The following is a 10,460-nucleotide window of genomic DNA, read 5'->3' as shown; positions in this document are numbered from 1 at the left end:
GAGCTATTTTTGCTGCGAGTCCGGTGCACGTACATTTGCTAAACTGAGGTAGGATTTTGTTATGGTTTTTGCTGAATGATGATGAAAGCGTTTAGGCATTAAATAGCATGTTCTGGAGACTAAATTTGAAGCTAAAAAAAAATGAACGCATGCAGACTATGTGCCTACCCGCTGCACGCTTAAGGTCAAGACATGGAATGTTGGAGTCTGGTTAATCAATGCCATTTAGAGAAGCGGTGGTACATGTATTGCAACCATGATTAGAGCGCACGTGCTTCACCAAAGAAAATCCTTTCCGGAGCTGTCACTCGTATGCTAATTTATGTGCAAGCAAACATTTTTGAGTTTTACCTAATTTATTTATAGAAATTGCATTCGGCCACGTGGCTGTTGATCCGCGAAACTGAAGTAATACGAGCTCCTCTAATGTTTACGATTCCGTGCAAAATTTTCTAGATAAATTTAAATATATAAATGATGCTTAGTTTAATTCAGCATTGATGGCCCTACCTTCGAAAGCAACAGCTTACAATAAGCATTGGAAAATAACTTGCACGACTGGCAGTCCCGGGCACAGCAAGCATGCTGCTGCGGCCTGCTTTTAATGCGTAGCACTACAAGCCGCAATCATGGATGTTACCGACGCTTGTCCGAATCAGCTCCCTCTTTGTCCGTGAACTTGAAGTATGAATAAGAATGTGGCGACGTGCACGTCACTCGGCTTAACCAAACAGGATGCCCGGCTTCATCGAATGACAGATTATCATGCATCACAGTTTCGGCCGTCCTCAGGCAGTGTCTGACAAGCGCGTGTTTATCTAGACCGATCAGTCGTGTGTCGCTCTTGCGACGTCAAGTTCGGCCTCTCTTTCCACGCGGCAGTCAAATCTGTAGTCTAAACCATTACAGACAGCAAATGTGTCCGCCACGTTGTTCATAGACCTCGGCTTCTTACCGCTCGCCACATCGTGAAGCTGCTTGTGCCCACCACCGCACCTTAACCGGCGCTCGCCTTCAAGAGCACTGCGTGGCACTTCGACAAAGTGCACAGATGCCCATCTACCTTAAATTTAATTCTATTATAAACTAGCACAAGCAGCCGACCGGCAAGCTACGACACAACTCTCTCAATATTCTCAGCGCCGCGGAATTCCAGCCGTGACTCGCTACCTACAGCAAGACATGCTTTTTGCGCCTGCCAGCGGGTCGACCCGTGTACGGAGTACTAATTTCTACTCCATCGCTTTTACGCTCAGCTCAGGTTAACGCACTCCGCGGGAACGGAGCACTGGAACTAAAACGGCTTGTAGGCGTGCGCGAGTCTCTTCGCGCTGAGAACAGTCGTAGCGGCCCTTGTGAAATAAAACTTGAAGCGCAGATAGTACACCTGCATAAGTCAATTTGACTTCTAGATATCGCAAAAAAAATTACTGCTGGTCTAGCTTTAGCCACCATACTAACTTTTGCTACTGCGTTAACTTTCGCAAAATGGCTGAGAAACAAGCGCGAAAAATGTGCGGTGCAAATTGTAAAGGTGACGAGCGCTCCTCCTAGAACACCCGGGACAACATCGCAGCCCATCTGTGCAGTGCACGTTGAAGCGGAGAGAATCTGAAGACCTCCTCCATCCACGTGTTCGGCGTATAGATCTAATGTTCCCGCTTTGAGGCCACGGCTTGTTCACCTAAGATGGTTTCTTATGCGCACTCACGTTTTGAGAAACACCGTAAGCGAAATCTGAGCTGTGTCCCGCGGTTTCCCGCAATTTTACTTCTGATATTCTAATGGTACCGGCGTTGTACCGCTTTTTTTGGCCTTCCCCTACTACCTAGCGAGCGCTTTAACCACCGCTCAATAGTTTCGTGTAGCCAGGGTAGAAGCTTTGTGTTTACTCAGAATGCCTGCGCGAGCAAGTTGTCGTTAAGGCGGCAATATGACGCTAACGTTTGGTTCTGGATCTTCGCAAAAAAAACAAAAACAAAGATAGCATACGTTATATCCTAATTACCCATTAGTATTAAAACGACTGCAACACGTGCTTTTCGCAAGCGTTCCTGGAATTTTTGAATGAATTGGAGGAGTGACGTTTACATCGGATTCTACTGCGGACAAATCCGTGATTATTTCTGCCGAAAAAAAATACATTAGAGCAACTCTTTGGTCTGGTTTATGGGGTTTAACGTCCCAATGTGACTCAGGCTATGAGAGACGCCGCAATGGCGGGCTCGAAAAATTGCGACCACCTGGAGGTTTTTAAAGGAGTATAGACACCATTTTTTGAAGCGTCGGAAGGAATACGATTGCTTTCCTGGTTATACAGAGATGCTCCCCAAGCAATTCCAACCTAGCACGTTTCCGCGAAGATATTTTAATTTGATCTTAAAAACAAGCCAGGCAAGAGCTCCGTTTTTCAAAACCCATTGGCATCGACATCTATGTGACGAAAACGTGTACATAGGTAAACAACACGACGTAATCAAACAACTGCGACGTGGAGTCGGCAAAGCAAAGAGCAGTGACGACACATGGCCGGACTCGAAAAGCGCCGCCGCCGCTTCCGGCCGTGCCCTGAGAAAGAACTCCGCTTCTGCTCGCTTTACTCGATGGCTTCTTCGTTGGTGCATATTATAATTACCTCACCGGTGTACGTATGGAGACTGCCTGCTAAACTCAGGCCACAACAGCATGCCTGCACAAGTGCAGGGCTTACGGCAACGGTGCCTCTCGATGGCGCGCCAGGAACATACTGCGCCGCTCCCCGCATACCCTAGACCTCGCTAGCCCTAGCTGGTTTCACATCGAAGCGCCAGCAAAAGCGCTTCGGAACGGGCTAACGCTGTAATAAACGTCGGCGTTTAGCGCCGCTGTACAGGCAAGCCCATCTTGTAAAATATTTTCTTGCTTTGCGCGATGCCTTCAGCAGCGGAGCTAGCAGACATCAGGTGCGTCGCACCGGGCAACAGCTGTAGGAAAAAAAAAGTTCGCTTGTATCACTGTAATTATTTCTACCAGGACCTCCGTATTGGCCGAATAATCCTTACAATTTAATCGTGACTGACAGTCCTTTGTTCAAATAGTTATCTAAGCAAATGAACAGCGATCCGCGATAGCTAGATTACCGATAGCGGATGCTATGAGGCAGCTATAGGGACCGGACAGCTGAACGGGTGGCGCCGCCTCTCGGCGCATCGCTCAATCGCCGGAATGCGCCGGCCCCGGTCGGCGCATTGCCAGCGCATTGGATCGTACTGTTTGTCATTGGTTTGTGTGGAAATTGGAAATCCTAAGGTTTAGATGACGTGCGTGAATATATCCTCAAGAGAACAGAAAGTTGGGCTAGTTGTGTGAATATGTCCAGTGAAATGAAGTCTGGCCAAACAAGGCTGGCGAAACGTGGTGCGTTGTTGGCTCCACTGGCAGCTACGCAAACTCGTCGGACGTTTTTAAGTCGATTCATTTCTACGGGTTTCCACAGAAGCATGAGTGGCGGATGACCTAAGCATGGTTCTTTGAAAGGCAAAGGCACGAATCTACGTATTTAGTTACTGTGTGGTCATTGAAAGTGCCGAATTTTTAAAATTCCGCTTGCTACCGGATGCTCTGTGCCTTGTTCCCCAGGAATGACGGCACGAGAGTCTCGGAGTCAAAGCCGTACTCCTTCATCTGTAGTCGCTTTATTGACAATTGGAAATTGAAGTCAACCAACAGCGTAAGTTACAACGCTAGCATTTCCCCGCCTGTGTACAAGAAAACCCCAGCACGGAAAAAGAAAAGGCAGCTCCACCATCGTCGTTCGGTCTGCGTTACGAACTTCAGTGATGGGCAGAGACAATGTTTCGGCAGATACTTTCGCTGACATAGTCAAAGATAATTTACTTTTTTCTCTTAACAGAAAGAGCAGATAGGAGACATGGACAATTCCTATTACCATGATCTTGTCATTTTTTCCTCTTTTCGTTTGTCAACCAATGGAAATGGGCTGAGAGCTCTGCGTTGATACTCTTAGAATTTGTTAACATTTGTTTGTGGCATGTCCATTTCGCCTAATAAAATCACTCATTTCACCTCTCTCAGAAATTGCTTCTATGGCCGATGTAAACAGATTTAGCGGCAGTCCGGCAAGCTGAAGTGAGAAGGTTGTAAAAGGAATGGCTTTCAGTTATCCGGATTCCTTTACGTGCAAATAGAAAACTACATGCATGGTCGTGTCCCCTCACACTCATCAGGTATCGAGGTCAGCTAAGTATCGGCCCCGCAAGTTCGTGGTACGCTGAGAAAGTAGACCACCGTAGCGAACGAGCCATCAGAGGGGATTCATTTAACAATAGAACGCTCTTAGTTGTTGGTGGCTTATCTTACAACACATTACACTGTGTGTGTTTTTTTTTCGATTGTATTTAACAGTTTGACAGTATTGGACTATTGCCTTCAGATGTTCAAGGCGGGTGCGGTCGATCGCACTGAGCTTCCTGCGCTGAGAGAAAGCTAGCAGGAAATTCAATTTTTTTCCTTTTCACAACCTCCGCAGCATGTCGGGAGAAAAGCATGTATAGTATAATATTTTCTAAGTCAATTATATGTAGCAGCTCCGACGGGTTCAACAAGAGCATTGTCGTATATGTAAAAATGATGCTGAGGTGGTATTACTCATTTGGCTTATATTATGATTAAGTTTGATTGTCTCAAGGCCGGGTTCAGTGAGCTATTGTAGCGTAATTGTGCAGGAAGTCGTGGAGGTATATGTGTGTTTGCTATTCCAACCATAAATATGGTCCTACTTTTGTCTTGTTTGTTTATTTTTCTCCTTTTACAGCTCTCGTTGCAAGGTTGAAACTGGAATGTCATTTGCTATTAATCTACTCTGAATCGTTCGAGCCTAGCTATTACCAAAAAAGACAGGTGCAGCATCTTTTTTCATTTTACATGAACGCTGACCGTTACAACTACCACTACTACGGCGCCACGGCTACACGGCTCGGCGGTATTTGATCTTCAGGCAGGTTTCGACTAGACCTAATATAAGATGGACGCGCAGTGCAGGCGCAAGGCCCGTCTTCGAAGTTGCCTTAACAAGTGCCTAACGAAGGTGTTCCTAGCGCATGGTGAAATCACGCGCGCGGCATTTTCGAGTATATAACAGCAAATACCATGCGCCGGGCGGTTTCAAAAAAAAAAACGCACGCCCTGCCGATAACGGCCCTTTTCTTTTTCAAGATTTCCCGGTCAAAAAATACTCATTGCGATTACTCAAAGCAGCTCAAACCTCTCAAAGCCACACCGCAAAACGACGGGTAGGGACATGCTCAAAAACGCCTCGTAGAACGGAAACGTCTGCGCCGCTCAGTTGCCTCAGCATTCCGCTGTTTCGGCACTCCGCCGCGTCTGACGCTGTTCCACCGAGGCGACGGTAGCGCCATACAACGGGCGCCCGGTCCCTATGACTTCGGAGCCGATCGCGGCGGCCACGGCTTTACGCACCCAGATTGCCTTGACTGCGCCAGATGGCGCCACATGTTTGGACGGCGGCACGCAGACCTGCCCTGTCGGTACCAATCAGCGCGTGAACAGGCGTGAGCACGGGAGCCATCGGGAGAGCTTACGGGTTACGGTGGTTGATCGCGTCATTACTAATACATTTAACAGCTTGGCTCACAGCGTTGGCCAACCGGACTGATAAAGCAGAATCTTCACGGCTCCTTTGTTCAACATTCCTACCAGTTGACATTTCCTGCGCGTCAGTCCACCAAGCTTTCGTGGCTGCTGCTGATTCCTGCTTCGTCGCTTGAGTCGCGGACGAGCGGGTTGGGATAGAAGTGCCCGGCAATATTAGTAACGTCCACGCTATTGGGCGAAACAACGTCGCAGTACTAATTATGCTACACTGAAGCGCTGCTCAACAACAATATTTGTTTGCACGTGCGAGCAGCAAGCAGACGAAAAACGCGACCCGAATGCGTCAGCAAATTTTGTATTTACGCGATCGTTAACCTTGCCAGTAGGGGGCGCTCGCGTGGCGTTCTCGTATCTTTGACGTCATCGCGCGCTCGTGTCCGAAGAGATCGAAACCGAAACTAGCCGTGATAAATGCACTGATAATAAATTAATTGATCTGTGCTGGGGCTTTTTGGGTCGCAGTCCCTCTGTTTTGGACCACTGTGGATCGATTAAAGTACAAATACCGATAAAGAAGATGTACGTGTCTATACTCCTTTAAGGTGCTCTGACATCGCTCAGAACACGAGCTCTTTGTTTTTGCCGCCACAGCCTGGATTCGATCCCGTATCACAAGAAAATGTTTCCTTTGCTGAGAACATTAATTTGTTCAAGCATACTCTTCGCTTTAGGCTGTTCTGTTGTTGGCTAATCAATAAGCGCAAGGTGGCTGATATAAGAAAGTATAACATGGAGAAAATTGAACATGCTGTAAAGAACGGGGGAAGCCTTAAAGCGGTAAAGAAGAAATTGGACATAAGCAAGAACCAGACGTATGCGATAAGGGACAAGGCGGGCAACGTCATCACGAATATGGACAAGATAGTCAAAGTAGCCGAGGAGTTCTATACGGATCTCTACAGCAGCCAAAGTAGTCAGGATCGTAACGAGATTGGCGCCAGAGAAAAACAGTCAGACGTTCCACCAGTGATCAAGGACGAGGTCAAGAAAGCATTAGAAACTATGAAAAGGGGGGAATCAGCTGGAGAGGATCAGATAACTACAGATTTGCTAAAGCACGGGGGGGATATTCTGCTAGAGAAACTGGCCACCCTGTTTACGCAGTGCCTGGTGTCGTCGACGGTACCGGAACCATGGAAGAATGCAAACATTACCCTCATTCATAAGAAAGGGGACTCTAAGGATCTTAAAAAATACAGACCAATCAGCTTACTGTCTGTTAATTATAAGGTATTTACTAAGGTTATCACTAATAAAATCAGGACAACCTTAGACTGCAATCAAGCAAAGGATCAAGCAGGTTTTCGGAAACGGTACTCTGCTATCGATCATATCCATACCATCAATCAGATGACAGAAAAATGCTCGGAATATAATCAGCCTTTATACATAGCATTCATTGATTACAAAAAAGCATTTGACTCAGTTGAAACATCGGCGGTGATGCAGGCATTGCGAAACCAGCGGGTAGACGAGCCATACGTGAAAGAGCTGGAAGATATTGCCGCGAAACCTACAAAACAGTATTTGTTTTTTTTTTTAACAGCCGCCGGCATACAGGCTTATCACTCTGATTCTGGACCGCGTATCAGTTCCGTAATCTTTGTTTGTTAATGCTCGATGTCGCGAGTCACACCTTTATCAGTTTTGTTGTAGCGCAAGATGCACCGAGATCTGTCTCGAAGGTTCCGGCCACTCGGGTGTCTTTCCACAATGTTCCAGCCCTTGTTGGTAGCTGTTTGCGACGTTATCTAGATTGTTCTGAGCAGCCTTTAAATTGGGCGTTGACGAGTGTGACGAGCATTCTTTGTCCGACGAGCACGTTTGTTGCTATCGCCGCCGCCGAGTTGCTTAGTTCTTTTGCGGGCGCAAGTCAGCCGCAATAAAGAGTTATTTCAGTACCATCACGCCTGTGTCTTCTTTTGGCGTGTACGGCCTTGTCACCACTACGTGACATCTGGTGGAGGTGCTGCCTTTGATCCTTCAAGCGAAGACCCAAGCCGTGTTCCTGTCGCCCTGGAAGACCAGCCTACAGGTCACCGAGCCAGCCACCGACTTCGATGCCAACAACCCGAACACGGTCTGCTGCCTGACCCCATTCGATCTCGGAATGCATCGAAGCTGACAATGGCCCAGCCTACAGCACCGGTTGTTTTCGTCCAACCCCGTGAGCCCCCCTGCTTCCATGGACTACCGGATGAAGATGCGGGAGATTGGATGGACCTTTTCAAGCGTGTGGCAGATTTCAATGGCTGGAACGACGCTGCGAAACTCAGGCAGGTCTACTTTGGCAAGGTAACAAACTGGATTCCAAGAGAAGGAAAGTGTAGCAGGGGGCGGCAGAAAGTTAGATGGGTGGATGAGGTTAAGAAGTTCGCGGGGGTCAAGTGGATGCAGCTAGCACAGAACCGGGTTAAGTGGAGAAATATGGGAGAGGCCTTCGCCCTGCAGTGGGTATAGTCAGGCTGAACGATGATGATGATCTGTTGTTGGGAAAACGTTGCTTTACTTTTGTTTAGTACAAAGTGCTCTAATTTTGAACAACTGCATTAAAAATATTACTTAAACGCGCTTAAAGTTATAAAACAGAACAACAAAACATTATATAATTCTTCTAATGACTCCGCCTTCTAAACGAGGGGCAGAGCGATCGATTAGGAGCGGTTTGAAACCAATTGAATTATTTAATTCTAAGAGCTGCTGCCGAATTCAATTCGGCCGTTGATATTTTTTTTCGTTTTGATAACGCAATCGACTTCAACGTGATTCTAGGCGGAGATTTCAATGTAAGCTTCTTTCAGATAACAGCGCTTCTAAAGATTCATTTTACTGCTCTCCACAAAAGGCTGCGTTTGCACAACTGCAGATCTACGAGGGTTACAAGCTGGAATCACTCATTTCCCATCGAAGCGCAAATTTCTATGAAACTCCCCCACAGATGAAGAAGTCATACCGTAGGCAAATGTGACACTGAGGACACTGCGTTATTGACAGCTGACGATTAAGTCTAATATTGTTGTAACTCAAGTGAATAAAAATGAAAATGTTAAAGCACTATCCCGCCTTTTGCTAGCTAGGTTTATAAACAATAGAGGTAGTAGGAAGTAATATTATAATAAATATAAATTTGAAGAGTCAGCTAAACGTTCACAATAATGTCAACGCTGTCTGTAGTGGACTTTTTCTTGTCACAGGTATCATTGGCCGCCATCGCCACTTCCTCAAATAGAAAGTTAAGTTATGCCAACCTATATTAGGTAACCACTAATGGTACCAATAAAAATTAAAAATACATTTTACAGGAGAATACGTGCGATATTAAATACGTGCATACGTGCAGTATTGAACTTCAGTTACGATTTAAACGTAAACAATTTATTACGCCAGTTCAATGTTGTAAAATGTTTGAAATGTATAAATGTAGTCTAGTTGAAAGATAAAGAAAAAAAATGTAAATTGCATGCTCGACATAACTCACTTTGCGCTAACCTGCGCTGCGACAGCCAGAACTCGGCTCAAAGACTTCAGCAGCCGTGCAGCATCTAATCTGTCAGCATCACCGTCTTTTAGAACGCTTTGTCGTCCACGCGGTCTTTGATCGTCGTCGTCGTCGTCTGTGAGCACACCACTTCATCGGTCACGCGTTCCCCGGTAAAAGTATAAATATATACCTTCAGAGACGCAGCAAACTGGGAACTTTCCAATGCACCGCTAATCTTGGTTATACATAGCTTAGTGAATACATTTCATGCTGAAAATAATGCCACTAGCATATAAATAAATAAATAAATTTCAAATTTATACAGAGTGTATGTGTTAATTTGTAGATTGTGCCATGCATGCAAATAATTTCACCAGCATATTTCAAATTTATGCAGAGTGTATGTTTTAATTTGTAGATTGTGTCATGCATTAGGCGTGTATTTCATGCGATATGTTCCGGATGCTATCTTTATTTTTCAATTTATTTTCCTTTTTGTTTATTTTTGCGTGATCTATTCTTAGACCGTTTCGGTTATTTTGTATTTCCTCCCTTGTGAACTGTTTCTTGCTGTCGTGAATGCAGTCAACGAGGGGTTTCTATAGTCTTTTTTTCGTCAATTTTCTCCACGGGTCCATAAGAAATAAAGGACTGTATTGAAACCAAACCAAAAGTTGACAACGCATTCGTACATTGATAAAGTATTTTTTTTTATTCTCTCCCTTAGTTTGCGCGCAGATTGCTGTGTTTGCGTTAGCAAAACCCTGCGCCGAGAAATAATCCCCATTGATAATACTTACGCGCTATAGTTCTAGAGGCCGTTTCTTTTTTTATATATACGCTATAATGGGTTATTTGAACCTCGCGTTGCAGGACTCTCATATCTATTCCATTTCGTGCGTGTATGGAACGGACTAGAACTTGATGTAATCAGTTTCTTGCATTTCAAACCTCTGTGAAGACAAGCCTGTTGACAGGAAACTGTAATCGTGAGCTTTGCAGGTCGTTTTGCAATATTTGTTCCAATCAACTGCACCCTGATGCAGGCCAATTAGGGAAACCACCTACTCTTTTTGCACGTAGGTAGCTTCCCCATCACCTCTGGTATAGGGAAGAGTTTGGTCAGGTTTGGTGGTCACAAAGAACACTTGCTTCCTCTAATATGAATGTGCCATACTACACACATGAGTGGGTCTAGCGTTTGTGTGCGCGTACTTGTGAGTGCGTATGTGTGGGTTTGTACGGGGGGGTATGGGTATGGTAGGCACGTATATGCGTGTGTGCGTTTGCGAATTCGCTGGACATT

Source organism: Amblyomma maculatum, unplaced genomic scaffold (genome assembly GCF_055883805.1).
Source record: "Amblyomma maculatum isolate TAMU_Amacu unplaced genomic scaffold, ASM5588380v1 scaffold_13, whole genome shotgun sequence".
Classification (NCBI taxonomy): Eukaryota; Metazoa; Arthropoda; class Arachnida; order Ixodida; family Ixodidae; genus Amblyomma; species Amblyomma maculatum.
Note: the sequence above shows the minus strand (reverse complement) of the source record.